Source organism: Anas acuta, chromosome 1, assembly GCF_963932015.1.
Source record: "Anas acuta chromosome 1, bAnaAcu1.1, whole genome shotgun sequence".
NCBI lineage: Eukaryota > Metazoa > Chordata > Aves > Anseriformes > Anatidae > Anas > Anas acuta.
The window spans coordinates 12,350,767-12,370,971 of record NC_088979.1 but is presented as its reverse complement, the minus strand read 5'-3'; the positions used below and the strand labels follow the sequence as shown (position 1 = coordinate 12,370,971).

Genomic DNA, 20,205 nt, shown 5'->3' with positions numbered 1-20,205 from the left:
CAAGATCATGCAGAGTTCAAATGCAGGTTTCTGAGTGTTTCCAAGGGGATGATCCAAAGCCTTGTGCAGTCCATAGAAAACTCCCTACCAACTTTAAAGTGTTTTAGATCACGTTTGTGGTTGGTTTGATCTCACCTAATTTTATCCATCAAAAACTTAAGACTCACGTAGTGTAGAATAGTTATCATCATGCTTTAAGTTGCAAATGGAGAGAACAACATACCTGGAGAGTAATGTATCTGTCACAGTCATGTATTCTCAGACAAGAAGGAAGCTCCCTGGAAATACCTTGATGAAATAAAAAGAGAGCCTTAAAAGTGGTTAAGTGGCTAAAATTATAGAACATAAATCCCATCCTTACTTCACAGACTCATGAAAGCCAGTCTAAGACTGCAATTCTAGAAAGAAGGCTTAAACTTTAAATTTAAGCTTACCTTCAAGTACATTCAAGTGCCTTCTTGAAAATCCTTCGCTGTGACTTGAGAGCAGAAGTAGAGACAGCAAACCTGAAAGCACAGCAAGAAAAAGGCAAACTGTGAGATCCACATCCAGCCTAAAGACCCTAGCAGAGACTCATCATTTTGAGGGAAATCCATGTCATGTTCAAAACTGCAGGAGAGTAATATCATCATTCGCTAAGTGCTGAATTAGGTCTCCATGTCCAATTAACATGTGTTTGCATAGATTCTTAAGCCAGATTTTTTGTACCTTTGTACTAGAGCAAACTCTTGAAGTTTGAGAACTGGACCTTTATTGTTTAAATGTTTATTTGTTGCTTATTAATTTGTTATTTTGCTATATGTTTTGTGTGAGGGCATTTCTTGTATGAGTTACCCCTGACAGTTGTTGTGGAAGGTCATTTTCACAGTGCATGAGAAAAGCACATAAGTGGGGCCAGATCATATGTAAAGACCAGGGTGAGAACCATCAGTCAAAGAAGGCTTGTAGTTTCTACATTAACCTCTTCCTCGGAAGATATGGTGGTTTTACACAGGTGGGCAGCCAAGCTCAATCACAGCTGTTCTCTCACTCCCCCTCCTGAAAGGGAAAGGGGGAGAAAATACAATGAAAATGGCTCAAGGGTTGAGACAAGGACGTGGACGTCACTCAACAATTATCATGATGTGCAAAACAGACTCAGAGTAGGGAGACAGTAAGATTTATAGCCTATTACTAACAAGCTAGAGAAGTGAAAAACAAAGGAAAGAAATCAAAACCACTTTCCCCCATCCACCCTTTTCCACCTCCTCCCCCTGAGTGGTGCAGGGGACAGGGAGTAGGGGCTGGGTCAGTTCATAGCACTTTGTCTCTGCTGCTCCTTCTCAGTCACTCTCTGCCCCTGCTCCATGTGGTGTCCCCTCCACAGGATGCCGTCCTTCCCAAACTGAGCCTGCGGGGGCTGCCCACAGGCTGAAGCTCTTCAAGAACTGCTCCAACACACCTCTGTACCACAGGGTCCATCCCCCGGGAGCAAACTGCTCCAGCACGGGTGGGTGACAGCTCCCCCCAGACCCCCTGCTCCTGCGTGGGCTCCTCTCCACGGGCTGCAGCTCCGGCCCGGGGCCTGCTCCTGTGGGGGCTCTCCATGGGCTGCAGCCTCCTCCGGGCCACATCCACCTGCTCCACTGGGGGCTCCTCCACCCATGGGGGGGCTGCAGCGTGGAGATCTGCTTCATGTGGGACCCATGGGCTGCAGGGGGACAGCCTACTCCACCAGGGGTCTTTCCACAGGCTGCAGGGGAACTTGTGCTGCGTGCCTGGAGCACCTCCTGCCATCTTGTTGCACTCACACTGGGGGCTTCAGGGCTGTTTCTCACTCCTCTCTCTCTCCCAGCTGTTGTGTAGCAGCAGGTTTTTTATTCCCTTTCTTAAATATGTCCTCACAGAGGTGCAAACAACATCACTTAATTGGCTCAGTTCTGATCAGCAGTGGGTCCCTTACCTAACGTGGGGCGGCTTCTGGATTCTTCTTGCAGAATAATCCTATGGCCCACCACTACCAAAACCTTGCCACATAAACCCACTATAGTAGATCACAACAATTTATTTCTAAAATCTGGCCTGTGGAGCTGAAGAACCGGTTATAAAACTTAAATGACATTGAAGCATGATTCTGTGATTCTGTGAAATCCAGCACCACTTCATGGCCATACAACAAGCATACAACCTGATGACTGGCAGTACAGTGTGCCAGCTTTGGCATGTGTGTATTACTATTTGCCATCAACCAGCTGGAGAAAGATTAATGCTTTCAGCACTCTGACCACAAAAAGGAATCCAGGTGTTTGATGGGATAAACAGGATTTCCACAGTCTGTACTCACTGGCTGTAATTGAAAAACTTGCTCTGGGGAGAGGCCTAGTCTTAATCATCTGACTAAATGAGAGACTTCTGACTATCTGATCACAGAATCACAGAATGGTCTAGATAGGAAGAGACCTCAAGATCATTGAGTCCAACATCTGACCTAACACTAACAAGTCCTCCACTAAACCATATTGCTAAGTTCAACATCTAAACGCCTTTTAAAGATCTCCAGGGATGGTGACTCCACCACTTCCCTGGGCAGCCCATTCCAATGCCTCACAACCTTCTCAGTAAAGAAGTTCTTCCTAACATTCAACCTTAAACTCCCCTTGCGCAACTTAAGCCCATTCCCCCTCGTCCTGTCACCAGGCACTTGGGAGAATAGACCAACCCCCACCTCACTACAGCCTCCTTTAAGGTACTTATAAAGAGCAATAAGGTCGCCCCTGAGCCTCTTTTTCTCCAGGCTGAACAAGCCCAGCTCCCTCAGCCTCTCCTCATAGGACTTGTTCTCCAGGCCCCTCACCAGCTTCGTTGTCCTTCTCTGGACTTACTCAAGCACCTCCATGTCATTCTTGTAGCGAGGGGCCCAAAACTGAACACGGTACTCGAGGTGTGGCCTCACCAGGGCCGAGTACAGGGGGACGATCACTTCCCTAGCCCTGCTGGTCACACTGTTTCTTATGCAAGCCAGGATGCCGTTGGCCTTCTTGGCCACCTGAGCACACTGCTGGCTCATAATCAACCGACTGTCAACCAATACTCCCAGGTCCTTCTCTGCATGGCTGCTTTCCAACCACTCCTCTCTCAGCCTGTAGCTCTGCTTAGGGTTGTTGCATCCCAGGTGCAGGACCCAGCACTTGGCCTTGTTGAACTTCATGCAGTTGACCTCAGCCCATTGGTCCAGCCTATCCAGATCCTCCTGCAGAGCCTTCCTACCCTCAAGCAGATCGACACACGCACCTAACTTGGTGTCATCTGCAAACTTACTGAGGGTGCACTCGATCCCCTCATCCAGATCATTGATAAAGATATTAAAGAGGACCGACCCTAGTACCAAGCCCTGGGGAATGCCACTAGTGACCTGCCTCCAGCTGGATTTGACTCCATTCACCACGACTCTTTGGGCCCGGCTATCCAGCCAGTTTTTAACCCAACGAAGCGTGCGCCAGTCCAAGTCAAGAGCAGCCAGTTTATTGAGGAGAATGCTGTGTCAAAAGCCTTGCTGAAGTCAAGGTAGACCACATCCACAGCCTTTCCCTCATCCACCAAGCGCATCACTTTGTCATAGAAGGAGATCAGGTTCATCAAGCAGGACCTGCCTTTCATAAACCCATACTGACTTGGCCTGATCACCTGGTTGCCCAGTAAGTGCCGCATGATGACACTCAAGATAATCTGCTCCATGAGTTTCCCTGGCACTGAGGTCAAACTGACAGGCCTATAGTTTCCCAGGTCTACCCTCTGGCCCTTCTTGTAGATGGGTGTCACGTTTGCTAGCTGCCAGTCGACTGGGACCTCCCCTGATAGCGACCTGGCCCCATCGACTTGCATACATCGACTTGTGTACATCCAAGTGCCGTAGCACCTAGATCTGGTTACATGAAACATGTTCTTTACCAAAGCTGGTTATGCTCATTTCCAAGTAGTTTTTACAATTTGTTTTCCCTTCACTTGTGCCAACACGATTATATGTAATTGAAGTTTTCAAAAAAAAAAAAAAAAAAAAAGTTCTTATGTATTTGAACCTGAAGTGCATTCTTATAGACTTATGCAACTGAACAACTGAACTGTGCAGGAAAAAGGTGGTCAGGGGTAGGTTTCAGAAATGCTAAATTCTCTCTTTCTCTCAGGATTATACAACTCTCTCTGTAGAACTCTCAGACATGGTACTGCTGACTGAAGCAGAGGTTTCCTATTTATCCAGTTTGATGGCATACTTGAAAGCACTGATGATTTTTTGTAGCAAATTTACAAACCAAAGTGGCAATACATATCATGAAATAGAACCATACAATGGTTTGGGTTGGAAGAGACCTTAAAGATAATGTAATTCCAATCCCTCTGCCATGGGCAGGGATATATTTAGTGCAATTCACATTTATGGTTTGTAATGATAGGTAGGAAGCTCTTCTTAAGACCTACACGATTTCCCAAATTCATTTTGCCAGTGGGGAAGGTAAAGAAATGGGAGCACCAACTCTCCACTGCACTTGTATCTCACTGAATCACTTAAAACTTTTCAGAATAGTGCAAAAGTAGATGTTCTGATCTAAGAATGTCTTCCACATACTGTAAATAACTCTATCAGATGCAGAGTAACAGAGAAACCAGTTGCAGCAGATATCAGAAAGACAGATCTCAGCATCCATGGTGGTATCAGTCTCAGTCACAAGGATTTATCTGAATATTTTAATATCACTCATGAAGTCACAATGCTTCATTGCCTTCTTGAGAGGTAGCAAGTAAATAAGATGGATGTACTGCAACAGCAAGACCCAGAAAAACTAGGCAGCCAAGGTTTGCCCCATTCATTTGTAAGGTTTATAGCACTGGATAGCACAGATTGTAGGAAGTGTAAATGGTCTTCTATCAGAATTTACTGACCTGGAAAGAAAAGGGTGGGAAATAAACACCCACACTGTTAATAAAACTGGAAGCAGGGGCAAGTTTCTCTGCTTGTTACCTGAAACATTTTACTGTGGTTCAGGATATCCTTGCTACAAAATTTATTGTCCTGTGTTTATAATTAAATGAATTGTCAGCCAAAAATTGTTTCTTTCCTCTGAAGACTATGAGTAGATGCAGTATTTCTGAAGCATCTTGTCATGGCCCGTTTAAATCTGTCTGTTCATGTGAGAGTGACAGTACAGGCTGCAGAAAGTTTTTTTTGTTTTGTTTTTTCCCTTTACAGAAGTGCTGAAGATAGCATGGATGAAAGTCAATGGGGAAGCTGCGTGCCCAGGGGAAGCACACACAATTTCTGTGTAGCTTAGAGTGGACATCACCTATTATGTGATTATAATATCACAAGTATTAGTTCTGCAAAGAGGTATTATAATCCCTATAACAGGTAGTAGTCCTGGGAACATCTACCCCAAACTGCTTCCAATACATGAAAATATAACCAACACTTTAAATATATGTCATCCAAAATGTATTTTTAAAATCTTATTAAAAGAGGTCAAGGACATCAGCAAACCCCACGTCTCAGGAACAGCATGACATGTGGCAAGGTAAATATTCAGACAGCCCTGTGAAATGGATCACTTCTGATGCATTAGGGGAAAGGTAAGCAAATAAACAAAAGCATAATCAATGGTGCTTGCCAAATAGACTGAAATCTTTCCATAGATTTAATTCCAAGGACATAAGAAAGAAGGCATATTGGTTTACTTGTTACTAAGTCTCTTATTCTTCCTTTCAAAATCCACTGTTCATGATTAAATCCTATTTCTCCAAAAGAGTAAGAAAAGTTCCTAAGCATGGTAATATTTTGTCTCAGTATCAGTGAAAAATCTCCTTTAATTCTAAACTTTGTTCCTAAATACACAGCCTTCCTAAAAGAGTGCCCTTCTGATTATAGCCTCTCTGCTGTCTACATAACCCTTCCTTCTCCTTGCAGTTTCTTAACTTACTGGCATGTATCCTCAACATATGTTATGCCTTTATCTCGGTCAAACATCGTGGGAAGATTGAAGAGAAAGCAATGTGTCCTTTCATAAGCAGCCCATCTGAAGCCCACCTGAAGATGTTTCAGCACCGAAGTGCTAAGAACCAGCCTGTAGAAGCTGAACTAAATGACCCAACCGAATACTTTGCATCCCCACCTACATCCCTACATCCTACCTTAAAAAAAAAAAAAAAAAAAAAAAAAATTCTAGATTTCCTCCACGCTATTTTTTTTTTCATTTTCATAGAGAAACCAGATATTTGCAAAAAAATATTTTTCCTTCCAGAAAAAAATGACTTTCATATCCATAAAAAAAAAAAAAAGTGACAAAATAAAAATATTTGGCTTTTGAAACAAGCACCAAAAAATCCTCAAAGCCAAAAACTGCAAGTTTTACTTGTTATTGTTTATAACATGATTTGTATTGCCTTAATATCTAGACATCTAGACAAAGATCAGAATTATCTTTCACTAGTTGCAGTACATACAAGGAACTGAAAATCAATGTAGCGGAAAAAAAAAAAAAAAAAAAAAAAAAAAAAAAGCACAAACCAAAAACTACTAAACACTTCCTATAGAGGAAAGAGGGGAAAGATGATACAGTGAGGTCAAACAGGAGGCCTGGAACAGATCTGGGATTTGAACTTAAATTTTCTACAGAGAGTTCACTTCCTCCATAGCAAGACTACTTTGTTGAAAGCACTAAATAAAAATCAATCCAATTTTAAATCTAACTTCACTAACTCTACCATCATAGTACTTTGGTTTCTTACTCTCTGAGCACATTTTGTGTTCTTTAAGCTGAAGGGCAGACAGTTTAAAACTTTCCACATTACCCACCTTTCTCAAAACATTTGAAAATATTTAATAATTCATTCTTTTCCAATAATGGAAAGGCTTCTAATTATTTTTCAATTAAAATGTCACATTCTTCAGAGTGTTTATATTATTTGCATAAACCTCTCTTATTTCCCTTCAACTTAAACAAACTTCTCACCTACTGCTATTCATGAAGTGTTATGAATTATTTCTATAGCTACTCTTCTGGAGAGAGGAAATTTGATATAATTGCCTTAAATATTTCTTTGCGTGACTAAGTACACCTTTGGTAGAGTAATGGAGTTTACAGGGCACATAATAAGCAGTTAAACTAATGAAAAACAGCAAATCCAGGGCATTTGTTAACACCAATGGGAATCCATGCTATGTTGAGGCTGAACAAGCTTTTAGTCTGGTGAACCATATTTAATTTTGAAATATGACAACCCTTCAGCTGACCAATACCTCCATGCCACAGTTTTCTTTATGCTTCAGACTTAACATAAAGACTTATCTGAGAAATGGAGTTATATAAAAACTTACACGACTTGGCAACAAGCTACCCAATAACCAGGCTTTCTATTTTACAGAATATGTGGTGTACAAACACAGTCAGCATTATCAGATGCAGCGTTCCTCTCACATATTTTGTACATAGATGAGTGTCATAAATTACCAATACCCCAGTTGACACTGACGACATATTCTCTAACATCGCCTGATCCAGTAACATCTAACCTATCTTTAGTTTCTAACCTATCTTTATAGCCGGTTCCCTTCAGATCTCTTGCCAGACCTAGTCTAAAAGTATGCTATAAAAATGTAGGATGCAGATTCATCTCTCCAGATCTGGCGCACTGGAGCACCATCTCTCCCTCTCCAGCTCTACTGTCCTGTATGGTAATTGTTTAGGAGGTTGTGGAATACTTGCTGGAGGTTAAACATTTGTCCACATCTGATGCTGCATCTGATAAGAGAAGGTTCAGAATTGAGGAAACTTCCAGGGTGAGATGAAGCAGATATGCAAGGGATCTGTTCTGTGACAATCCCCTTGGCAACATAGTCTGCAACTTTAGGTACTGGTAACACCAAGGAAGCTTGATGTGCTGACTCTAAGAGATTCAGCACTGAGGGTGGAGCAGAGTGAAGGCATCCATCCAGGCTTTGTGCTATCACCACAGGGATGGAGAACCTGATCGTATTATGGAACTGACAGATTACATGGTCAGCCCTGAGTCTAACTGATAAACAAATCATGTCCTCTGGGTGAGCTTTGCTCATTATAATCTCATTATAATGCCAAAGCACACCTCCATCCCGAAAGCTACCCAATTTTAAGGTGCAACCACTCCTCACTGAGCATGTGCTATGAATTTCTCTGAGCCTATACCTTTAAAGAAAAGTAAGAAAAGTTTACACCAATGACAATGAAGACACGTATGACTAGAGTCACTCCAGCTACACCTAAAAGTAAGAAAATTGTATAAAAGTGGCTCAAGAGAGGGAAAATGTAGAGGAAGACACCATCACAGAAAAGTTGGAAGGATATCACTAACTATTGGGATCAGTTGACAGGCTTAATCTCTCTTCCCCCCTCAGCTAGGGACACCTTATGGATGAGATTTCAACTCTTGGTTATACTGAGTACTTCCCCAGAAAACCTAACATTCTCTATAGAGTTATTTCATAAGTTAGCACATATGTAGATCATTGTTTTTGTCATATTCTTGGTATTTGAATGTGCTTTGCAGACAGTGTATTTATCACTGGCAATGCAAAAGAACTTGTGCTCCTGTTGCCTCGATAAACTATACCAGTGATCTACTAGACTGAAAAGTGTATTGAGCTATTTGTGAATCTGTGGTTGTAATTAATGCAACAATTAATGCAAATTGTGATAATTCAATATAATATACTGAATGTGTCCACACATATTGCCAAATTGGACATAACTCAGAATGTAAGCCCATCTGCCCCCAGGTCCTCTATCTGAGGACAAGCTGTAACAAAAGGGTGTTTAGGTCCTGACAAACTTCCTTACCTTTTAACGCAACGGAGGTACATGCTCGGCCTGTGGTTAGACAGCACCAGTAGTAAGTAAAATGAGTGGGTTTATCAAACTGTCTCCTCACTCATTTTGTGTATGGATGATACATTGCTCATCCCTAGGGGATGGAATTACAGCTCTCCAGAGCCAAAATCCATGGCTTGCTACAGTGAGAATTAAGGTTTTGCAACTGCTGTAAGCTTCTGTTCATAAATTTCCTGGTGTGATCACTATCAGAGACCTGCAACGCACTCTCTCCCTCCTACCAAGGAAGAGGATGGAGCTCTTTAACTTTGCGGGTGTGTAAAGATGGAGAAGTGAGACTTCAATGGAGAAGGCAGGGCTGTGAAGTCACCCCTGAAGAGTTACGCGGGACAGGGCCTGAAACATTAGAACCCAATTTACTATACCCTTTCCTATCACCTTGGATCAGTGTTTCAACCCAGAGAAATTAAATGTAAAATGCTGTCATTTTTAGATGGCTTTTTTGACAACTATTTTGCATAGGTCTAAGTTATTGCTTACTTGTGATGCAAAAGAGCAAGAAATTAGTGCAGGGTGCAACCTTCCGTGGTTTCTACTCACATAAAAATCTACATTTGAAAATTGTTTTTTGTTAAGACTAAGAACCCTGAAAGGCTGCCACATGTCCTACCTGAAAGCCTGAAAAAAAAAAATGACAGATGATGGTGTGAGAGAGATTACTTGGGAAGAAAGCTGGTTTATTAGACAAGCACAGTAGTGAGTCTGATTGGGATGTAAAGGAGATCAGTCTTCACTCAGACATCTCAGGCCCAGTGTGAAATGTTAGTCTTGTTCACTTGTGAATCCTACACAGTAACATTTCTTTCATTTGTTTATAGATTTTCATTACTTTGATCCCCCTACCCCAGCCCGCGCACTCACCAGCAAAATCAGGAGCTCTTGAAATGAAAACCTGATTTTTCAAATTATTTTTGCCTCTTCAAATGATATCAGCCAAGGAACTCAGTGATTATTACACAGTTTGAAGCCACAGTTCACTGAAAAATTCAAAGATGAAAGAGAAACTAATAGAAAAACAAAACAAAACAACAACAACAACAAAAAAAAACAGCACTATGAATGGCAAATGTAAAACAATAATTAAAGAGGTGTTGGTATGTAAAATCTGAAAGAAAAGAGTAAAGACAAAAAAAAACAACTTGTAATTTAGGAGATGGGGGTAGATAAGACAAAGTGAAAGAAAAGAAAGAAAAAAAACATACTAAACACCAACAGCACTTTTATAAGTGTAACAAATTCAAATAGTTGGGGAAAAAAAAAGGCAACTCTAGCAACTCACAGGCTGTAAAGAAGACAAACTGTAAAAAGTTCTGTAGAAGGAGAATCAAATATACATAAAGTGAAGCTACTAGACAAGGGAGGAAAGAGGGGAGACCTTGATCAGCAGCCACTAACCTGTTAGTGTGGGGGTTTGTAACAGTCCGTGTGGGATGCAGGGCTGCGAGCACTTCTGGCGGGTGCCAGGTACCTCTGCTGAGAGGGGGGAGAAGCAGGGCGGAGGCTGGCAGGTGGGCAGAGCACAGTTGGGTAGGGTACACCCTGCAGAGCTGGCAACAGCACACTGAACACTTCCTCCGGCACGCGGACAGGGGCCCCCACACAGCAGACTGCCTTTGCTAGCAGGTGTGGTGAGAAGACTTGACAGACAAAGCTCATTACAGTGTCCCAGCAGAGCATGAAGCATCTAGATATTCTTAATGACCATGTATGAGGTGACTGGCTTACTCTATCTGGTGAACAGCTTGCAAGGATAATATCTTGCCCTGAGGAAGAAAGACCTGTCCCTTTCAAGCCTTTTTCTTTTTTTTCTTTTTTTTCTTTTTTTTTTTTCTTTTAGTGCTTAATGTAAAAGCTTCCCCTCATACACTAAATTATCTGCTGCCACAACGTCCCCACGCCCATGAAGCCAATAGTGTCCAACAAGCTTCAGATAGTCTTTCCCCTTCAGAACCTCCAAAAAATGTCTCTGTGAAAAGTTTTTGGAAGGGCACCAGCTCTACAGAGCAAACATGAGGGGTTATTACCAGAGGGTCAGTCTGTAGCTATCCAACTACACTGCTGTGAAGCTGTGGACCATTTAGTCTCTATCACAGTGGGTTTGTTCTGCTCATAACATGACTGCTAGACGATATTTTCATGCATTTCTTCTTCCTCTGTCCACCGCTGAAACTGATAATGCATTACAAATTTCTTTTGAGGAACAACAGGCTATTGTTTAAAAAGTAGTAGACAAGCCATCGAGATTTGGATTATAGATATGTCAGAGATAAAGAAAAAGAACAATATTATACACAGGTCACAACATGCAGGAAGGACACAGATGTGTCTTCTCACTCTTGCAAATACAATTTTATGTGTTAGTGACTGTATCTGAAATGAAAAGAGAACAAACAGCACTATCAAAAAGCAAATTTCAGCTGGAGAATTTGAGGAGATCTGGGACATGATGAGTACAGATTGTTGTATGACATTCCTGATAACAGTTCAGATTTGGCCATTCCCACAATGATTGCACTGTGGTTTATTTTTCCCATATGTAAAATAAGCCATGGCCCAACCCATATGCCTACAAATATTTACTGTAAGCAAACAAGTTATTTTTACTCTCCATGGACAAGACAGCTTTGGCATAATATAACCCAGGGATATATTTCCTGGCAGGATATTGGAGATGGTGTCAGCACTGCTCTCTGCATAAATTCTTTTGATTGACCACAGCATTATCTCTTCATCCATGTCACAGCTTCATCTGGCCTTCCTATAATCAATGGATATGCAGTAGAAACACTTGTCTAAAGCAAACATTAGATAAGGACTGTGAAGTGAAATACAGAGCAGTTTTGTGGAAAGACTTGGGTAATGGGACTAGGTCCACAAGCTTATGTTTTCCTATAGGGTCCAAGAATTTGTGGTAGAGAGACGGTGGTGATCTTGTAGAGGACTGAGTTTCCCTTTCCCGACAAACAGGCACAGAGACTCCCAGGTCTGCAGCTTCATAGGTGTGGGGATGTCAAGCCTCTAGCTGAGCCAAGCACAAGCACTACAGCTCTCAGGGGAGACAGGAGCAACAAGAGTGGTTTCCTGGAGGCATTTGCTAAACTCTGTTTCTGAACCATACTGAATCATCTCAATGATGCTGATTCTGTGTTGACTGGCCACTTCTGAGATTTTGTGCAGTGACTTAGTAAAGTAAATGTGTCAGTTGGGTATATACTATAATAGGGCTTCATCTCACCTGACTCCCTGTAAGTCACTGAAGTCCAGTCACAGCAAGTGGAGGCAATAAGGTTGTTGGAGAAGGCAGATCTCCTGACCTACTTTGGATATATGCCTTTAAATGATATGGATTCTATCTATGAAGTGCCTGTTTTTCTCCACTAACAGCAAAGGGACTGTAGACAAAAAGATCAGATGTAGATATCTACACAATAGATGTCTAAATTTGATGAGATTAATCCCATTTTACCTACCTGTACCAAACCGCAAACTCCATTTTGGTCATGAAAACGTGTCATGTCTGCCATGTTGTCTTTCAGCTCCTACCTTAGACTCACAATTCAATACTTGTTGTGGAAGGCAAGCAGTGGAGGTAAATCAAGCACTGCTAACAGCACACATTTCTCCTTTTTATTCAGGCTAAAGCAGAACAGGAACAGTGATCTAGTTTACACAGTATCTCACTATGCCTTACACTGACACAAAACAAGAAGTACAAATAGAGCAGAGTAAACATAAGGAGTGGAGTAGAAGTAAGCAAAGAAAAAATGGTTTGGATAGGAAAATGTGTAAGAACATCTTCAAACAGCTTTGCAGGCAGCTTTGATGAACCAAACATGGAAGGAAGCCTGAGCTGAAGCGTATCTTTTGATCTCAAACAGTTATCAAAGCCAGAAGAGCTTTAAAAATGTGGCGGCAATGAAGACAGAGATTTTAATATTTTGCACTTAGGTACCTAGTTAACAGTAATAGGAAAATGCAATAATTTACAGACCACTAGATGAAAAAGATGTTGAGTATAGTCTTTGGCTAGTCTCTCCCTGGGAAGTGAAAGTTGTGTTTGTTTAAGAAGCTGTTTTGCAAAGTTATTTTGCTCTGTTTTTTTCCTACTAGAACAATTCAAACATTTGTATTGTCTAGGAAAGGTACAGGTTTTTGCAGGGAGTGCTAGGGGTAGGAAGTTTCAACATAATTTGCAAAGAAGTGATCGGGTAGAGAGTCTAAGTATGTGACCATGTCTCTAAAGACTACAAGAGGATTCTGCTCAAACCCAGCAAGGCACTGCTGAAGGACCACTGCCTTGATCCAGTATGTCAAACTCTGAGTGCCTAGCTGTGGTAAGCTCGTAGTAGTAAATAGTAAACAGTAAGTAGTAAATATTAAATGTATGCACAGAAAGATAGAATACCTTGGTTAAGTTGGTCTGTTATATATTCAGGCCTACCAGTAGTCAGGTTGGTCAGCTTTGTCTAGATTGTTTCCAGAAACACAGAAGTAGGAAATGACACTGAAGAGGATTTCAAAAGGCCATCCAGGGCATAACCTGCTCCCAAACAGAATGTATGGCTGGCCCTAATCCTCTTACAGGTGAAAGATAAAACTTCCAACATCTAGAGGTATAATATTTAACTGCTTAACAAGTCACCCAAACACAAAAAGCATACCAATTTTTGACAATATTTCCTGTGTACATTAGAGGAATTTATTATATGGTTTAGTTAATTCAAACCAATGAATGGTTTTGCTGACCTTTCATTAGTAGTTTGCTCTAATGAGAGATTTTTCAATAAAGGATTGTTTGAACATGTTAAACATGCCACTTCATTTTTATAAAATATTTTGGCAACTCTTTTGCTAGACATTGTGATGCAATGTGATATCTTTTCTGACAGATTAGAGGGTTGCTTTCTTGTCTGACAGCTTTGTTTCAAATAGAAAAGAAAGAAAAAAGACGTCACTACCGATGTTGAAAATGATATCTTTTTGTTGCACATATTCCTAGCCATTATCTTGAACAATACAAAACACTTTGTTGGATTTCAAAAGATGAAACAGCTTCTTCAATTTCAGACCTCATGGAGGACTGGTTCATGGGACGTGTCTGGAATTGCTCATAAGTAATAACCTGTAGCTCACAAAGTGTCATAACTATTTCCTGGTCTGGTTCCCTCCAATAATAAATGTAGCAGTTCACAACTTGCTAAACAAGGAAAACATCTACTTATTCCAATTGGTAAAGCAAATCCGTCTCTTTATTTAATGCAGGTATGAACATTCCAGGCTACAAATTTTGCACTTAGAAAATTCAGTTTACAATTAAAATAACTGACTGAGATTTACTGATATGAGTGAATGCCCTGTTTTGCAGGACACCCAGCAGAGTAAGAAAAGCTCATCCATTTTTGTAGGTACCAGTAAGACATTTGTTGACAGTGTAGTGGTTTTTATCTATCAATATAGTCCCTCTGGCAATATGTCAGTGCATCTTGAGACTTTATGAATTATCCTTGTAAGGATTTTGACATGAGTTACAACAAATTTACCCTCAGCGTACAGACAGCAGAGATGAGGTATTTGTCCAGAACCATAAAGAAGCTATGTCTAGTTTTATTGAAACTTATCTTACAGTCTTAAACACAATGTACCATTATTCCTATCTTATGTCTTTGGGACATCAGTTAAGGACACATTGAATCAACAGAGGTAATTTTGCCAGGTTGAGTTTTAAATGTGCCCTTAGAACAAAAGAAAAGTAATTTATGCCACAATTTTCTCTTTGGACTGGTAGAAATCACTGGGCCAAGGCATCCAGTCGTATGGATAAATGTCCCAACTATTCCTTTCCTGTGTATAGTAAAAAAGGAAAATATATTCTTCTGGTATAGGACATGGCTGCTCCCATTCCATTTTCTCCTTTAGATTTTTTTTTTCCTTCACATTAGAAAACAGACTTTTGCAAGTAGCTGTGAACATGGTAGCATGGTCAACTAAAGTAGCATCCAAATGACCCACAATTGCCCTATATTGGAAGAGCTTCTCAGACCATAACCCTGTCCCAAGGGAAGCAGGGCAGGAACCTCCCACCTGTGTGTGAGAAGTTAATGTGGAATACCATTTTTCCATACAAATGCACATGCAGGAACACCCTGCAGGCATGTGTATGTGTGTGTAATCATACACATGTCATGTCTGCTCAATTGTATTTATTCCTCTTTCTAGAAACTGAAGGGTCCTGTCACCTGAGTGATCAATTCATGCAACTGGTGAATGGATTAGATGGTAAAAGTGAATAAAGACAATATTGGAAAGATGTGAGAAGGATTGAATACATCTGCACAATGCTCAGTGGTAAAATTAAAGCATAAGCATAAAGCAACTCAAGGAGCAGTTGTATGCAGCAGTATGGATTTTAGTATGTGCTGTCGAGCCTTGCTAGAGTCCTGAATCCTGTGCATCTGCTTGGATCCTAAAGGACATATCTGCCGTATCTTCACTGTGACTTAAACCCACATGAAATAGATGACAAATTAACTTATTTTACAGTTCAGATCAATCAGCATATCTCAACAACCCTTCCTATTACCCAACAGCTGGAGATGAGTGTGAGCTTTTCTGTAGACTTTGCAACAAAAGTGCAACACCACTTCACATCAACAAAATACACTCATAGAGAATCAATGGGCCAAGAAAGTCTGCTCTGCCTCTAATCCACCTCTATCCTTTGAGATTGTCTGGATTCTTGTTTTCTACAATTTAGAGCCTCTCCTTCAATGATGTAAATTGCAGATGTGGTATATCACTTTCTGAGATGTATGTAATGTTTTGTTTCATATTCACAACCAGAGCTGAGTCCTGATCTGTACCAGGCTTGCTGTTTTTCATTCAGTTTATTTCTAGGTAGTACCCCATTGCTAAAAAGTATTTTTAGTATTTTGTAGTTGTTTGAGAAAACATGCTCCCTGGGCAAGGATAGCAGTAGATGATGAAGATTTTGCATTTATTTATTTTTTTATTTTTTCTCAATATAGCCTACAGCATCGGTTTTTCACAGTCTCCAGTCCTTTAATGAGAGTATTTATGGCTAGATCTGGATCAAGGGTTATGACTTTCTTCAACTTGAACTTTTATATTGCATCAGTTTTAGCTTCTTATTGCATTTTGTAAAATAAAAATGATGAGCAACTTGTGCTGTTGTAGTATGAGAAAAAGCAAAGCTTTTAAATGGTATCTGTCAGAACACATTTTGCGGTAAATATTTTGGTTTATTGGTAAATGTTTAACAATACTCACTTGAAAAATAGCCACATATACAGTGTGATATCAAGCAGTTCTCAGTTCCAGTTATTCAGATAATCTTTCTCCCATTTAATGAGTAAAGGGCAAAGGGTGGCTGTGAACAATGACACCTCTCCCATTCTGTGCAGATTCTCACACTTATGACTGTAGTCAATGGACTGAGCAAAGTGACTGTCTATTTAGTGTTTGCTTTCTCTTCCCCTTCTATGAGATGCAGTACTTGAAGTATAATACTGTTGGAAGTAATTTGTACTAAAATTTGTGCTAAATAATGGACTTTGTTAACTAGGGTTTCAAGTTAATTGGAGGATGTGTCTTGTGATTTAGCCAGCTGATGATACTTAAATATTTTTGTTTGTTTGTTTGGCTCCAACTTCGATTTATGTTGAGATCCAGTTGCTGTGAGTTGTGATGTTAACCACAAAGAGATCCAAGCACCATTCAAAACATAGAGTCTGACCACATGATGGAATGGCATACGCTGAATTTAGTTTGTAGATTATACAGAGAAGCATATATTATGTAGTTTTAACAGAATAGAACATTTGAAGGAAGTAAGTCAGGCAAAAAAGGGCCACTAAACTCAGTGAACAGTAACCAGAAAGAAGAGCAGAGGTGCTCCCACAAGTCTGTAAGGAAAATTCAGGCAAGGGATATAATCATGGATGGCACAAACAAACTCCCTATAAACTTGTGGTGTATATTCTGAAATAAAAAACTACATCCTTTAAATTATAAACATTTGAAAAACATTTTCAAATTTTGCATTAGAAATAAGCAAATACATTGCATGAGTAAGCTTTAGTTTGAGCAAATCCCCCTTTCCAACTCTTCAGACTGAGGTCTCTAGAGTTTATTATGTGAATGGCAATAGCTCCCAATAGAGAACAAGCATATTCCTAACTTGTGTGGCTAGATGACAAAATAAATAAATAAATAAATAAATCTGATTTCTGTGATATGCATCAATTAACATCACTGCTGACTGCTTGGTGCAGCTTTTCTTAAAATTCTTTACTAGTGACATACAAAATGACTAGAGATGTAGCATCTCTGTAACAGTTAGAGGCCCTGCCTCAGTATATCAGAAGCTCTGGCTTTTAAAGTATTCTCCCCAAATCCAGATAATTCCCTATTACTTTGAGATGGCACATTTGAAACATGTTTTAGGAGAAAGTGGCTGAATTGGAGTGGTTAAATAGCAACATCGTACGCCAATATCACTGCTGAATCTAACAGCTGGCACACATATCTATGTTAGGGAAATCTTTTGCATATTATCTCTTCAGTGATACTTTACAGTGTTTTACAGAAACCCCAGTTACCTTATAAGTGGCTCCATTACCTGATTTACATTTTGGGCTTTGATAAATTTTCTGTGATAGCATGTTACAAGTTGCAATTAGGCAAGAAGTATGTGGAATAGATTCACTTCATTAACTGGCTTCTGGCATAGAGTTTAAAGGTCCAATTCTGATCTCACCTATAGGGAGATCATGGGTATACATCACATGTAACCTGCAGAAATAATCTATATTACCATCTGGCAAAGAGACACAAGAGTCATAACGGATAACCCAAGAGTATTGATTGTGACCTATACCCCAGAGCTTATTGAAAACTACTTAAAGCTGTAGGGTCATATATAAGTTTAAGGAAGGTTTCTATCTACTAAGTTCAAAGAAAATATACTGATTTTATTTCCTTGAAGTTGTGAGTTACCCTACATGTGACTAGTGAGAAGTACAAAACACTTCATCAGTATATATCAATGTCTACCAACTTCATTAATATCATTAATGCATTAGAAATACAGCATTCTTCCCTTGACTGTTCTAAAGACATAAAAGGTTGTACATGTCCAGAAAGTACCCTTAGGTCACAAAAACTAAATTTGGAGCAACATCGCTTATTTGCCTAGAATTGCTCCAAATTTATCTCCATAAATCTCAGAACAGCATTTTGCTCCCTTATTTGAAGCAGACACACACAAAATTAAGAATGTTAAGCCATGCTGACCCCAGAAAAGAAGTCATCCTGTAACAGAATAACATTAAAAACACCACATTTCATGGATAAATTAAGTCTGTGTGGTCAAAAAATGTCATGTTTTGTGAAAAAATAAAATAAAACAAATCCCTGCCATTGCTACCCTAGGAATGTGCAGAAAGAGCTAATGAAAGTCCTTTAATGGGTATATATTTCAGAATACTTATTTTCTGAATATAATATTTTTTCATATAAAGAATACCAAATCAGATAAGGAGAAGCTTTGATAGAAGCTATTGGTAGGTAAATCTAATTGAACCGCTAGAAAAGGAGTAGCGAATGGAACAAATAATTTTCTTTTGTAAGAAAGAAAAAAGGAATAGAAGTGCATGCTTTTTTTTTAATACAAAGAATAATCAGAACACGCTGCAGTGTTGAAAACAACCATATTAAAACAGATATCTGATTTCATTGGGGTAACAGATGCTTGGCTAATTCAAGATATCAACAAGGATGTAAAAACAGTAGGACATAAAGTCACCCCATGATGTGTCAAAGCTGGGGAAATTTTAAAAGATGTAATTCGCTGAGTCACCAGCTTAATTGTGTGAACTGCTGTTACTTTCAAACTTGATGTTAAAAACTTTATTTTATCACTGTGTCTTGTCCTACACCAACAGCAAGAGAAGCAGTGACTCTCACCTTTTAGTGCTCCTAGTGTCTTCTAAACTGCAGCCTCTGAATACCTAAAATTTCTGGAATTTTGTCCAGACAGAAACAAGAATATATCAAAGCTAAGCTTGTTTATTACTTACATTTTCCTCAGCTTTTATCTTTCATGATAACTGAGGGCCTGATCTGGCTAAAACTTCTGTGTATTTTATTCATTGATATATTCCATGTTATTATTTCTGCTGCAACTCTGTAGCATGCAGTAGCTTTACTTGTCAAATAACGAGAGAGAACCACAGGGAAAGAAATCATCAGGGCCAGATGAAAGATTTGAGCCCATGCTCAAATCCTTGTTCCTTGTCTGCTTATTTCTTCAACTATCTGAGCTATTTTGCTGATGATACAGTAAGAGTATAAATGAGTATAAAAGAGTATAAAAAGAGTATATTTGTTAAAGCTTAATTCTGCCAAGAAGCACTGGGAAGGTGAGGAAACACAAGTGTATAGATGGGACAATCAATATGATTTTTCTCCTAGCTTTCTGCATTCACAAGAGTGAGACCATGCCCCTATATCAATACAAATGCCCGTTCAGCATGGCACAATGTGTTACAACATGTAGCAAAAAGCCACATACATCTAAGTTTTCTGGTCCACCACAGACAGGATCTTTTCAAAATGAAGCTTTTAAATGTTCATTTAAAAACTGCTTTTCAAGAAAAGATTTGAAGATGGCATATGCCGTGTGCATGTCTGGACATTAGACTGCACAGATGAAGGTCCAGGCAAATACCACAAAAATCATCACATGCCAAACAAGTCCGCAGTACCATACAACATCTTAACTTGCTTATAACTTTCACATGATAAAAAAATATAAAACTAAACTGACCATTGCTTTTAATAAATATCTATAGATAATCAGCTAGTAAGTACACAACACACCAAGCACACATTTCCTCTTACAAGTTTTTACTTTCAACAAATGCTCTCTTTCTGTTACTTTTATGCTGCTGCTTCTTTTCAGAAAGCATTTCATAAAATTGATATGGAGAAAGAAGCAACAAGATTTCAATATACATAGAACAATCAAAGGCTCCCCAGTTGCTGACCTTAATATTGACTAGAATGTGATTATAGAAGACATATAGAAAGGTGGAAAAACATAAGGGGTTAGGTAACATTGTGGTCCATCTTCTTTGAAGGCCCATGGCAAAATAATTACCTACTGTCTTCTGCCAGTTCCCTGCTAGGGATCACACCCAGTTCCTATGAATCACTGTTGCCATTGCAGGAATAAAAGAGAGAGGGAGGAAAAGATCTTGTAAACCTCTGCTGTCAGCTAATCCTTTACAGTACT

At 39.7% G+C, this 20,205-nt stretch overlaps 1 long non-coding RNA gene across 1 annotated transcript; it reads right to left on the bottom strand.

Annotated features, from left to right (window-relative positions):
• Positions 1-222: 222 nt before the first annotated feature.
• On the bottom strand, positions 223-10,435 carry LOC137850063 (uncharacterized). Its single transcript, XR_011092232.1, has 4 exons — positions 10,287-10,435; positions 9,753-9,868; positions 435-506; positions 223-288 (listed from the first exon to the last, which is right to left on the bottom strand). It is a non-coding gene; the product is annotated as an uncharacterized lncRNA (long non-coding RNA).
• Positions 10,436-20,205: the final 9,770 nt, after the last annotated feature.